The following is a 15114-nucleotide window of genomic DNA, read 5'->3' on the forward strand; positions in this document are numbered from 1 at the left end:
GGTATAACAAACAACTCCAAAACTTTAGTGAACTTAATTCAACAAAAGTATTTTCTGTCCATGTTACAGGATGAGATTAAGGGTAGTATTTTTTCCCCTTTCAAATCATTTTAATAACCTGGCAGTGATTCAAAGTATGAAAATAAGATTTAAATTCCTCCTGCTTAAAGGGATACAACTATGATTGCCTCATAACACTCATGATCAAGGGCAATGATGAGACCAGAAAGGGTCATAGGAAGGCTTCAGGCTCTCAGATTGAAAAGCCAGGTTTCAGAAAATCTCTTGAGGGCTAGCAGGCAACAGGAGATATGAAATTTTATGAGATTCTCAGAAGACAGGGCATGGTTGCTGGGTAATAAGCACATTGAAGCATTCCTAGATTTCACGTCAGGAGTAGTGGTCATCCAGGCGGGGGTGAGCAGGATGAGTGGAGCAGGTCTGTTGTCCCATAGGGTCAAGATTATTCAGGTGTAAACCCAGTCGTCCTGCTTGTTGAAGTCGCCCTGGAGAAACCTGACCACACCAAAGTCAGAGGGTCTGATTCCGTCCACAGCTGTCTCTAACTAAGGGTGGTTCTGCTCATCAACGTGGGGCTCAGACTCCTCCCATCTTGTAGGCTCTCCATAGTCTATGGCCTTGGAGTCCATCACTAGATCTTCTCCATCCAGTCTATAGAAAGGGAACTCAAGAGACAGCAGCAGTAGCCTGCATAGATTTCACCACTTTTTCTCGTCTAGCATTTAATCATATGGCTCCACCTTGATGTGAAGAGAATGGACGATGTAATCTAGCATCGTGCTCAGAAGAGAGGAGGGCAAGGTTCTGCAGCAAGAAGACATCCTTATTCTTACTAGTCATCCTTGACACACAGGGCATTCACTGGAGGGCTACTTGAGATGGAAAGATGAAAAGAGAATGGTGTAATTATGATGTGACATTTTGTGAGCACTAAATGACTTGACCCACAGTAGGGCCAAAGGCTCAAAAATTGTCAGCTCTTTTGTTAACTGCTCTATACGAATTTACAAATCTTAGGCATATTACACACCAAATACCCTGTGTGAGACTGTACAACCTCCTTCCCACAGACCTTTCAAAACCTATGATATATTTGGTACTCTACTTGACTAAGACAGAAACAGAATATCCTTGGCAATAAGAGGATAAAACCAAGGCCCTAAATCAACATTAAGTTCCATATTTTCTAATAGTCCTGCTACTTACATCTCTTAGTCTTCATCTCAGCTTCTCTTAGTTGTTTTTCTGAGAGTTCTGAGAGTGGAAAAGAGTAATGGTGTAACTTGGTGACACTATTGTACAATCGTTCAAGAATATGAACTTACAGTTTCTCTGTTTCATAGCTCTCATGTAAAAATGAGCTAGAATTACACTTTCTTTTGCAGAAGATCTTTAAAACCAATGAAACTGAGACTATCATTTCAAGGAGTAATATAACAACCAATCTTCACAAAACAGAGACCTGTTAAATAAAAAGAAAATAATTATGTGATTCAAATCTAAAGATGACTTGTATCTGTCAGGCCAGTGAAATATACCAACATATTATTTCTTCCACGATGATACTCTATATGAATTAACACATAAATGTGTCAAGAATATGTTTATTTTATTGAGGTTATAGTTATCAATGGAGAAGAAAATCTCCTCAAAAAGCACGAGTTGGTTTTTTTAAAACTCTTGCCATTTGAGTCTAGGAGAATTTGTTTCAGTTACTTTCCAGCAAGAAGAATTGCTAAGTCACTTCAGTCGTGTCCGACTCTGTGTGACTCCATAGACGGCAGCCCACCAGGCTCCACAGTCCCTGGGATTCTCCAGGCAAGAACACTGGAGTGGGCTGCCATTTCCTTCTCCAGTGCATGAAAGTGAAAAGTGAAAGTGAAATCGCTCAGTCGTGTCCGACCCTCAGCAACCCCATGGATTGCAGCCTTCTAGGCTCCTCCGTCCATGGGATTTTCCAGGCAAGAGTACTGGAGTGGGGTGCCATTGCCGTCTCCAGCAAGAAGAGTAAGCTACCAATATAATGTTGACAAAACGGAATCACAAAACAAAACAGAATGATCTTCCTAATACCTTGAGATGCAACAATACCAACTAACATACATATTCAGAATATTTACCAGATGGTGGTCTAGATACTTTGAGGTAGGTTATATTACTAACCTCATTTTACAGATGGAAAAATGGAGATCTGGAGAAGTAAATGGAGATCTGGAGAAGGTCATGGAGCTAGTTTGGGGCAAGGCTAGAATTTGAATAGAGAATCTGGCTCCAGAGTCCAAGTTCTTAACCAGAACTAGTCCTTAACAACTAGGGGGTGACAAACTCTCTGAAACTGATACTTGATGCAGTATGTTAAATATTTCTCATGCCATTTCTGTGTAGAAAAATAACCACTTGGTATTCCAAGCCAGTCGTTGATCCCTAGGGCTGAATATAGGGGGTAAAGTGATGAAACTAAGAAAAGAGTTCACTACTTTCCTCCTGTCCCCTCTCTTCACCAAAAATATCTCCCTCTGAACGTGGCTGTGTGCTGCAAGCATCAGACTGATTCTGGACGGTATGGAAATTGAATGAGGACAAAGAGAAACCAAGAACTCCATAGTGTAATCTCCCAACAGGGATTAGGCTGCCTAAGATGACAGTGCCATAGGCTCTTCAGAAGTTCATGTTCACGTGCATCTTGAAGAACAAATTTTCTAGCCCAGATCTGTGGTCCCAATTCCAATTGAGGGAGGTGGTTTTGGTGTGAAGTCACACAGCCAGGGCCCAGCAACAAGAGTCCCTCATAGCCAGCTTCCTGGAGAGAGCTGGGGGCTACTCCATGGAGATGCTGTCCCTCCCGCCCCTCAAGCTTACAGGCAAGCCACAGAAAGGATGTACTTTCTCCAGCTTTTACAATATGGGATAAAGGATAATGGATGGATGGCAAAAGAAGTTATTCAAATGTTCTTGGTCCTTTTTGCTTTTTTCAGTTGGTGTTTGCCATGCAAAGGGTGAAAGCCTGTTGAGTTTGTTTGTTTGTTTGTTTGTTTGTTTTTGTACATAGAAGGGTATTAACGTTTTATGTAGAGGAGATGGATTGGTCTTTTTGAAGTGCTTGGTTTGCTGTTACTGCTCAAAGGACGAAATCAGTTCCGCATTAAGCCAAGGCTCTCATAGTAGCCTGGGAGGCCAGAGGCACGTCATGTCTCCACTTTCTGAACTCAAGGCACACAGCTCAGAGAAAGTCATGGGATAGCTGAGATCTGCTTAGAGCCACTTGCAAATTAGTAGCCGTAATTGGATCAAAACCACCCAGCTGTTGTTTGTTGCTAAATGGGTGCCGCACAGAGTAGCCCCTCTTGTCCACAGTGGGAAAGACGCCTCAGTCAGACTGCAGATTAGACAAGAGCGAGGAGCCTTCTCAGGCCTCGGAGAGTCTGCCACTTTTACACAAACTTTCCAAATTACTGTGCAATTAAAACACTAGGGACCCATTTCAGAGTGAATAAAGAATGTATCATTCAAACTGAATGAAGACCAAGCCATCTTCCCTTGGTCTTCCTCTTCGTCATGCCCAAAAGCTGAGCAGAGTAAACTCCACGAGGAGACACAAAGCTTTCCTGTTCTGTCTCCTACCTCCCCTCTGCCCCTCAAACTCTGGCTGCCCATGTTCTCATCATAGCAGTTGCACAGCTAAGATTTGCTCCCAGGTTGACAGCAGTCTAGGATTTCCCAATGCACTCAAGGGGCCAAGGCCCACTGCTCTGATATACATCTGCAGCTTTACCCTTAACCAAATTATGACATTTTATCTCTTACAAAATGAAAGTTTGTAAAGTCTGATTGTGACCCAAGTGACCTAGAATAAATCATGGAGAAATCTCGGGGTCTCAGCTTCCTCACCTGTCAAATGAGGATATTAAGGTTTGGGGGGAAGAGCAAACATGCAAGTCCCTTGATGAGGTTCCAACATGGAGCAGGCCCTCTGCCCTTTGTCTATCCCCTCATGATTAATGCCATGCCCTGAGCACCATGGAGTTCTTCCTACATGCTGGGAAAGTTATCCAATGAGAAATATTTAGGACTTCCTGGTGGTCTAGTGGTTAGGAACCCACCTGCCAATGCAGGGGACACTGATTTGATCCCTGGTTCAAGAAGATTCCACATGCGATGGGGCAGCTAAGCCCAAGCACCGCAACTACTGAAGCCTGCACACCTGGCGCCTGTGCTCTGCAACAAGAGAATCGAGCACAATCAGAAGCCCATGGACTGCACCTGGAGAGGAGCCCCGGCTCGCTGCGACTAGAGAAAAGCCTGCACAGCAACGAAGACCTAGTAAAGCCAAAAATAAACACATTTTTTAAAGTAAAGTAAAAAAATAAAAAGAATTTTTAAAAAGAAATATTTAGAGTCATTAAGGACACACATATCTATATGAGCATAAATATTCAATTGCTCAGTTACATTTCTTCAATCTTATCATTTCAGCAATAGAAGAATAAATAACATGAAGATGGAAAATGGGTTGAAGATATATGACCCCAAACTTCACACCCTCAAAAGGTTTTATTCATCAATAACTTCTTGACCAGAGAAGAAAATTACTTTAGAATATTAAAGAGAGAAGAGGAGGAAATAATGATAAACAGTCCACTGCCGTTTCTCTGCCTTCCCTTCAGGATGGCTCCCTGTTCAGCACTGGTTCGGGGCTACCTCTGGAACTCAAATCACCGTATCAGTAGGGTAAGAAAACAGCAAATTTCTGTTTCTACTCTAGACATCAGAACAGCATATTTTACAGTGGGCTACAGATGCTAAATTATTTGAATCTTCGTTCAGATGTTCCTAATTTACATTGTCTGTGGCAAATAAAAAGATAAGTACAATCCATATTGCAAATGCATCATACCATGATAAATCTGTAGCCTTCTTTCTCTGGGTCTTCTCCACCTCGTGGAATTTATATTGAAGTCATAATAATGTCAGACCTACACTATGAATATCTTCCTGCTAATTATGCCTGGTTTTTAAAACAGTGCCCATTTATGAAGACAGTATTATGGTATTCTTGATTATACCCTAAATAATTCTGTAAACATAAAACATGCTGAATAATATTGGAATTCCACTAAAGAACTGCAATAAAAATAAAACTATCACATACATTCCAACAGTTTTTTTTTTCTTTTTGTAAAGAATGCTTTTGTTGAGATGCAACATCCTTTGAAAAAAAAATCCCAGAACAAAAAAAAATTCATAAATATTAATTCTGACTTCAGTTTAATCCTTAGAAACAAAAGTTACAAAATTTAGCTCACAGAACAATATCAAAACAATAGTGATTATAAAAATCATAGCACTTATTATAACAAATAATATTTGAATTCTGAGCTAGTTATATCCTAAGTATGATGCTCCTGTGCTTTAAAAACATTATGTTTTTAATCCTTTCATCAACCTTTTAAAAAGTAGGTTTTATCCCCCATTTTATGGTCAAAGATATTGAGACTTAGATCAAGTTCTTTGCTCAAGGTCATATTGCTGGTGAGACAGAATGCAGAATAGCAAGACTTTGGCTTTGAGTTCACATTTAAAATGCTTGGTTTTATGAGTTCTTAAAATGCTTGCTTTTATGAGTTTTCTGCCAGAAATGGCAGAAAATTTCTCCAGTTAGGCTTAACCTATCTCATCAACTCTTTTTTTTTTTTCAAAAAGGACCTAGTAGATGACTCTTGTACAGTTTTAGTAGCTATCATAACCATGTAATGAAAATAGCCAACAATCAGACTCTGATTCCAGGTCAGATGTGTTAGAACACAGGACATAGTTGGACCACCTGCAACCTCTGTGACTGGTTTTCCTCCTAATGCTCCCCAATCACCCAGCCCTGCCTGCTTCAACCCCAGCCACTGTGTTCACAGCTTGCCAACTAGAAGAATTTCTCAGGACAGTGGCGGCAACAACAAGATCCCCGTCTTAAACAGATCCTGACAACACCAGAGCAGTTGATGCAGCTGTGTGACCTTCCCAACTGTTCTTCTGACCTTTTAAAGCCTTGATTCAGATTCCAAAGCTTAATTTACATCCAGTTTGGCCATGTTTATGGTTCTGGAGTCCATGTCCAGCTCTGCAGCTGTGTGACACAGTCCAGATATGTGGTAAGGATTGTTATTCCCATATCTGATGGTCACCTGTACCTTTGACACCCACTTGAGTCTGGGACAGTCCCATGGGTTGATGGGAAAGTGAAAAGCTGGGTTCAGAGTACTTGAAGTGTTCGATTTCATTTCATTGAGCAATCCTAAACTTAGTGAATAAGATTAATAATTAAAATACACCACATGTGCTAAAAACACTAAAATGATTTACTCACTTTGATGCACAAAAAAAGACTAGCTTACCTATAATTTAAATTTTGAAATATAACACTAAATTAAAGAAACCTAAAAGGGTAATCGGAGAAGGCGATGGCACCCCACTCCAGTACTCTTGCCTGGAAAATCCCATGGACGGAGGAGCCTGGTGGGCTGCAGTCCATGGGATCGCTGAGGGTTGGACACAACTGAGCGACTTCACTTTCACTTTTCACTTTCATGCATTGGAGAAGGAAATGCCAACCCACTCCAGTGTTCTTGCCTGGAGAATCCCAGGGACGGGGGAGCCTGCTGGGATGCTGTCTATGGGGTCGCACAGAGTCGGACATGACTGAAGTGACTCAGCAGCAGCAGCAGCAAAAGGGTAATAGCTTCATTAAACTGCATTTCTCCCCACAACATCATTCAAATCTTAGAGTAATTAAGTGATCTGGCAACTTCTATATAAAGTGATTTGAACTGTGTGAGTAGCCTCTATGTTACCCTATACCCCAGGGCACCACACACACACACACACACACACACAAATCTCAATAAAAATGAAATGACTCCTTGGAGAAAAAATGAACACTTTAGCAGAGATCAGTGCAAATGAATATTTTCTGATCAATTGTTTATTAAATAGGATTTGGTCTGAAATAAATAGCTCAAGCTTTGGGGTGCACTAATTTTTTTAATATTTAAAAGATTTATATTCTTTGCATCCTTCACAGAATCTTCTTTCCAGGGGATAAATGAAAAGGAAAATCCAGTTCAATTCATTTCTTCCAATATAGCACACTAGGACTTACTCATTTAGACTCCAGACAATGTCCCCTCCAGTCTCCTCGTCCCCTGAGCCTGAATGGAGGGAGACTCTCTCAATGTATGCTCAGCCACCAGCTACCACAAGTCACTTAAGTAAACACAGAGGCACCTCGGTGAAAGCAGTTGCATGGTCTGAATACCATCAACTGACACTTCTATTCAGTGACCCTCTCAGGTCTCAGAAATGGTCTTTTCAAATTCCGGGTCTTGAGGTATTGATTTCAATCAGCAGCTTTTCCTAAGAGCATCATTTCAAAAATAGCCCTGTCACAATTGCTACCATCTCATCTTAGTTTCATCTGGGCTTTGTATTCCAATTTGAAACCATTCAGCAAAATGACACGAGAGGGTTTTACTGAGGCGTTGATTCAACTTCATGCATAGGTGATAGAATTTATTCTCCTGTATATGAGAAAACATTGATATTTCAGTTTGGTGGAGGGAGGTTCGGGTTTATACAGTCTAGTTACTCTTTTTTTCTTTTTCTGAAGAAATAAAAACCTCAAAAGAGGCCTCTCATCACAAAATTCTCATGCTTACTGCCAAACTGGTGACTTAAATCAGCATCAAATTTATTCTTTCAGGTTCTAATGTGGACAGACAAAAATCTTTAAAGATATGTGGCAGGTATGCACACGTGATTAAAATAGAAAACATGAAATAATAAACTATAATTTCAACATAAATTTTTTACTAATTGGCCTCTGGCATCTATATGATATTAAGTTTTTCTCGAGCTGTAATTATGAACCGCCTAAATCCTGTTTATTTGCTGACAGTGAAAAGAAGGCGGACACCAATCCGCTCATTTTGTGGTGAGAATGTAGAAGTTCAGTCACCGATAATTTTATCTGTTAAAAAATTTTTGGTTGCCTGGGTAACTGTCCCATGACAGATAAATTCAGCTTGTTTTTCTATATCAAGGGGAAAACAAAGGGAGAAAACCTTAATTACTTCCTATGCTCTAAACACTGTAATATATGCTTTACATATATTCCTTCATTTAGTCTTTATATAGACCCCTTAAGGAAATAATACTATATTTCACAAATGGCAAAACAGACTGATATTAAATGACCTGTCCACATCATTAGTAAGCAGCAGAACTGGGATTTGAATACAGGTATTCAGAACACAAATATTGGCATTGTTTTAGTATCTAGTATGTAACTAGGTGTTATGTGAGGTGAGGGGCATTTATAGTTGAACAATATATGCTTGCTGTCCTCAACAAGCCCATATTCAAATAGGGGCAAATATAAGAGAATGACTACAATTGAAAAAATAGAGAAAGGTCTGAGGTTAACATTAGCACACTGAATACGGACATATATTAAAAGAATAATCTGATGGAGTTGGTTTTGGCCAGGAATGCAAAGATGTTTCCACATTAGGAAAGAATCCTTCAAATTAGGAAATTAGGAAAGAAATGTACTATCATCTTGAGTGCCAAAATGGCATTTGATGAAATTAAATGTCTATTATTGATGTTTAAAACTTATTAATACAGAAATTTTTAAAAAGAATTGCAAATATTAGAAAATAAATATTATTATTTACCCAGAAAATCCAAAAGGATCAACTGAACACTATTAGACATGGGTAAACACTAAAAGATCATTTGTATGAGATATATATACAAAAATTAGCACTTTCCTATACACTACCAATGGGAGAAGGCAATGGCAACCCACTCCAGTACTCTTGCCTGGAAAATCCCATGGATGGAGGAGCCTGGTAGGCTGCAGTCCATGGAGTTGCTAGGAGTCGGACACGACTGAACGACTTCACCTTCATTTTTCACTTTCATGCATTGGAGAAGGCAATGGCAACCCACTCCAGTGTTCTTCCCTGGAGAATCCCAGGGATGGGGGAGCCTGGTGGGCTACCGTCTATGGGGTCGCACAGAGTCAGACATGACTGAAGCGACTTAGCAGCAGCAGCAGCATACACTACCAATTCAAAATTAGAAAAAAAGTTCCACATACTAATAGCTCACAAAATTATTGAGAACCTGGGAATAAAGTCAAGAAATACACAAGACCACATGAAACAAGATAGGAAGCTGTTAAAGGACAAGGATATAGTCTCATATACTATATGGGGGAGAGTTCACTTTTACACTGTCTTTGGAAGGCAACTGGATAGTCCTCAAAATTAAAGATACTCTTTGACCCAGCAATTTTACTTCCAGAAATCTATTCTACTGAAAGCCAGTCACAGATGCAAAAGGATCTTTTTGAAGGTATTTATTGTATATTATATATATATGTAATGTAAAATAGTAAATAAAAATTAGAAAGAAGTAGATGTCTACCAAAAAGGGAATAGAAAAGTAAACCATGGCACATCCATACTGTAATATATAGTATATCCATTAAAGAGAATTAAAGATATATAGAAACTGATGTAAAAGATTGCCCATGATATATCATTAAATGAAAAAAAAAGATAAAAAATTGTTTGCATTCTCATTACTAAATACATTTATGTATTGTGTCAATTTTTAACTGACCTATTGTTTTTGTAGTTATAAAGCACAACTAAAACTCACTGTACACGGGATAAACTTGATAACAGAAATATGAACCAAATAGAGTGAGAGCCCAGAAAGGAAGTGTAAAACATTTCCAGGGGGAGTAGTCAGGTTTCAGGCATCACTTGAGAATGCTGTGCCATGAAGGGTGAAGAGGGACTTTCTCAACAAACAAGGGCTGTGGAGCATTTCAGAAGAGAACCACCTGTGCCAAGATGTAGGAAAGTGAAAGCCATAATGTGTTCCAGGAAGACTGAAAAACCAGTGCAGTGGAAAGCTAGGAGGTCTGGGAGAACAGATGGAAAAAAGAGCAAGGATGTAGTCTGGGGCTCAGTTGTGAAGCACCTAATGTGACAAGCTCAGAGATTTACAGCTTCCTAGGTGGCTCAAATGGTAAAGAATCTGCTTGCAATGCAGGAGACCCAGATTCGATACCTGGATTGGGAAGATCCCCTGGAGAAGGAAATGGCGACCCACTCCAGTATTCTTGCCTGGAGAATTCCATGGACAGAGAAGCCTGGTGGGTTAGAGTCCATGGAGTCACAAAGAGTCGGACACAACTGAATAACTAACACACACCTAGTGGCCAATAGGAACACAAAAGGCCTTTATTTACATGAATGGCATAAATTCTGGGGAAAGACCTTGTCAAGAGTAGAGGAAATGTATAGAAGGAAGGAGGAAAGTTTGAGGGGAAGGAGAGGAATTTGGAAAAGAAAGGAAGGAAGTCGAATTTGTGGTAGTATCTCACACAGTGACAAGCTAAGATTTGGGAAAAGTATTCTTAAAAGTGAATCGGTGTCATGTAACAAACTTAGAGATCTGGAATATGCATCAGAAGTGTAGAAAGAGGACTGGGAAAATTAGGAGGCAGGGTGGGTTTGAGAGGCAAGCAGAGGTGGGAGACGCAGCGCTCATACTGACAGAAGTCAGGAACTGCCCCCAAAGTGTCACATACATGTCATCTCCTTCAGTATACAAGTCACAGGGGAACATCACTTACACACATGAGACCTCAGGTCTCAAAATCAGAAGATTGCAAGCAAGTTGCAACCCTTCCCTCACAAAGAGAACATGAAGCAATCACAATGTTTAGAGAATTCAGAATCCACAAGCCACAGGGCCTTAAGTAACACTGACTGTAGAGCAAGACAAAATAACCTGAAATAACAGCACCGTCTTGGTGAGGGAGCACGCAGTCGAGCATGTACCTGTTGTGTTTCTGTCACGTGCGGGCACTGTGCTGGGGGCTGGGGCTGCAGGGAACAGAAGGGTTGGGCACGGTCCCTGAGATGAGGGCATTTCCTGCTAATGGAAGAGCCCAGACAAGCACATTAGAGAACATCAGCTGCCAAGCTGGTGAGAACGTCAACCCTGGGGAGTTCAGGGAAAAAAAAAGTGGGTCAGTGAGGGGAGGTCAGGAGAGGTGGGCGTCCGAGGAGGGGCGGCACGGGGGGGACGTGGAGTGGAAGGGCATCCGGGTTCTCCCTCACCTCTCCCACCCCCACCGTGGATCTCTTGACTCTGGGGCCACGGGTATTTTGTCTGTATTCCCAGTAGTCAGCTACATATTATCCCTGGAGCCACTTGGTACCTGTTAGTTGAATGCTCACAGGATGACAAATGAGGGGAATGTGGAAAACTGCATAGTCATATTTTCAGAGGCTCAGATGCTGAGTGCCAACCTCTATCATGCACTTGCTGTCCACAGAGGGCATTATCTCATTGAATATCCACCACAGCTTTTGGAGATACAGAGCCCAGAATCCTCATTTAACACAGGAAGGCACCTGGTTCATGAGATGAGCAGGCAAAGACCCAACTATTTTGAGATGTTGGGGAGAGATACTAAGATGTTTCAGGAAATCAAGAACTACAGAACACCTAGTCTGCAACTCAGAGTGGAATTTCAATCATTCTCAGGATTTAAAGCAGCAGCTGTGAGGGCTAAGAGTTGTTGTGTTGCTAAGTCATGTCTGACTCTTTGCAACCCCATGGACTGTAGCCTACCAGGCTCCCCTGCCCATGGGATTTCCCAGGTAAGAACACTGGAGTGGGTTGCCATTTCCTTCTCCAGGGAATCTTCCTGATCCAGGGATCAAACCAGAGTCTCCTGAATTAGCAGGTGCATTCTTTACCACTGAGCCACCAGGGAAGCCTTGAGTTAAGAATAACTGAGCAATAAACAGGCTTGATGAACTGAAGGCTGGCCTCATCTGGGAGACCCTGTATGTGCGTGTGTGTGTGTGTCTGTGTGTGTACGTGCACATGTGTGTGTAGGTATGTACCTAAATATGGCTCAAGCAAACACTAGCACACAATTAAACATCCTGGGGAGGCAACAGTAGGCGTCAGGAAAGAGAGGAAGACCATGAGGCAAGTCCATGAAGAGAGCCATGGAGGGACTGAAAGCTGCAACTGTCCAAAGAGGGACTTCAGGACTTTAAGACATATGGACGATTTTTCAAGCCTGATCTTAATCTCTTGCATTTACAAAATTCACATACTGAATGGCAAGATAGTGAAAGTTAGTTATTCAGTCATGTCCAAACCTGCAAACCCATGGACTGTAGACCGCCAGGCTCCTCTGTCCATGGAGTTCTCCAGGCAAGAATACAGGAGTGGGTTGCCATTTCCTTCTCCAAAGGATCTTCCTGACCCAGGGATCGAACCTGGGTCTCCTGCATTGCAGGGAGATTCTTTACTGTCTGAGCCACCAAAATGCCATACACTGAATGGCAAGAAGTTACCATTAATTTTTGCAGGTGTGAGAGTTATATATATACATATTTTTTAAGTCTTCACTTAGAGACAGTCACTGAAGTAAAATGAAATGACATCTGAAGGATGAGGGGAGCTTGAGAAAAGAGTAAAAATTTGGAATAATACAACATGACAATCTCTGAAGAAAGAGTGTGCATGTGTGCTAAGTCGCTACAGTTGTGTTTGACTCTTTGTGACTCTATGGATTGTAGTCCACCAGGCTCCTCTATTCATGGGATTCTCCAGGAAAAAATACTTCAGTGGGTTGCCATTTCCTCCTCCAAGGGATCTTCCCAACCGGGGATTGAACCTGCATCTCCTGTGACTCCTCGATTACAGGCAGATTCTTTACTGCTGAGCCACCAGGGAAGCCCCTAAAGAAGGAGACCTGGCCATAAATCAACCAAAGGGAACCTGAAAAAGTGATTGAAGCCTGTAACCATCTTATTTCATTTTGAGGACATGAAGTGGAGCAACAGCAAAGTCTATGAAAGAAAAATAAATTTCAAAAATAAAAATCTGTCTCTTACATAACAGGACACTTTCTACATATTTTAATTCATGCAGAAAAAACATCAGGACTAATTATATGGGGTATTAACAGATGTGAATATTAACAAGGTACACAGGTGAATGAGAGAAGAATTTAAGCAGTGTGAAGACTTGCTCATTTTCCCACCACTTCTCTCACCATGGGAGAAAAAATTTCTTAACTATTGATAACCTTTCATTTTGTAACAGATTTGTAAATGTTGTTTAATAGAGTGTCTCTGATCTTTTAAACGTAAAAATGGGTTTAGCATCATGCCATGAGCAGCCCCAGTATCTAGCCTAATTAATAGGGCATGTGACTAACACAAGGACTAAGGTTGAAATTAGAAATGTAGAAATTCACTGAATAATGAACTTCAATTATTTTCTGGATGATTCTTCTCAATTCTCAACATTCAATCTCAATTCCCCATTCCTAAGTGAACTCTAGAGATCTTACCCATAAAAAGAGTCTTCAGGTTCAACTTAAAAAAAAAAATACATATATACATAAAATACAAAGCTATCAGAAAATCCTCACCAGATACTGAGAATGATTTCCTTATGGCTTGGGAGATTCTGCCAAGATTCCCTTTAAGGTTTACTTAGATGGCACTCAAGGCAGATTCCCATATGGAATTACTCCCCACACAGGAGCCTGACCTGGGGGAAACTGAACAAAGCAGAGATTATTTACAAACTCCCCAAAGCACAGGCTGTTTTACATTTCTCCCACCCTGGATCTAATTCCACTGGTAAATACAGCACATATTAAGTTATAAAGCATAATTATGAAAAGGCCAAGAAATGCTACAGAGGATCAACCTTCCTGACACCGTGAGGCTGAGGCCAGGGACCAGGGGTGTCTGGACAGGCTGCCAGGGTTGCTGGTACCCAGGAGTTATCACCATCACAGAGGGAACCAGAGACAGACTGATGCCAGCAAGCGTGCCATTGCTTAAGGACATCTTACAGGAATCATCTGTGTTCTGAGGGAGAGTCTTACTGTCAGAAAACTTTTGGGCAGTTTTCCCCCGTATAGGGAAAACACATAATGTGGGAGTTGCAATAGCCCTCTAAGCTCTCCCTGAAGAGTATCCTTGAAAGCAGGCCCTTAAATAATACAGATAATACTGATACACATAGGTTCTTGATGGAGTGGGTTTTTGGTTGGTCTTTATCCAAAGAGGAAGGAAATTTTTCCACGAACCAAAACAATATTTAATGGCAATCATGATAAAGTCATACCTTTTGTTTTGGCTCATATCTTGAATATGTTGGTTATGTAGTTTATACTTACTGCTTAACCCACTTGTATCTTTGTTAATTGAGAGAGACTCAACATTTTTTTTCCCAAACATTATGGAGATTCTGATAGAATAATTTTGCTTGTAGCTTGTTTAAGCCCTAGACTTTTCTTGGGATCACATTCATTTAAAAGAAGCATCAGAACACTCACTTAGCAGGAAGGCAAAATATCATGCAAGGATGTAGCAGGCTTGGCCTCTGTCTGCCTTGGACCAGTCATCAGCATGTCAGTGTGATAATGGAGAATGACCTTAGTACAACCTGAAGACCACGCATCCAGTTACTGGAGTCACCACTAACTGGACTGAAGGAACTATTTTATGCAACCACCATTTAGACCATATTTTCTTTCACTTATTTATTTATATACATAAAGCAGACTAAAGTAAGGTAGCCTTTTGGAGTAAACCTGTCTGGGTTCTACTTTCACCTCCACCACTCACTTACTTAGCTGTGTCACTGAATTACTGTCTCACTTTCCTCATCAGCAGAGATAGAGTGCATTGGTATTTTCCTCTGTGACAGGGTCTATTCAGACTCCAGTGATAATCTGAGCTTGGTTCAATGCCTGGCACATGATGATTCAATAAATGCTTGTCATTTTTATGATGAGCTAAGGAATTTACACTTTCAAAGCACATAAGGAAAATTAAAAACCCTCTCCATGTGCTTTCCTAGAAGGTCCTACACGGAGAAAGATTCTGGTGTCTATCCTATGTGGGGCTTATAATACAGATTCCATAAGTGTTGTGAATTAAATTGGAAGTGCAAGTTATTTTGAAATGTAAA

This window comes from Bison bison, unplaced genomic scaffold (genome assembly GCF_000754665.1).
Source record: "Bison bison bison isolate TAMUID 2011002044 unplaced genomic scaffold, Bison_UMD1.0 scf7180017864035, whole genome shotgun sequence".
Lineage (NCBI taxonomy): Eukaryota > Metazoa > Chordata > Mammalia > Artiodactyla > Bovidae > Bison > Bison bison.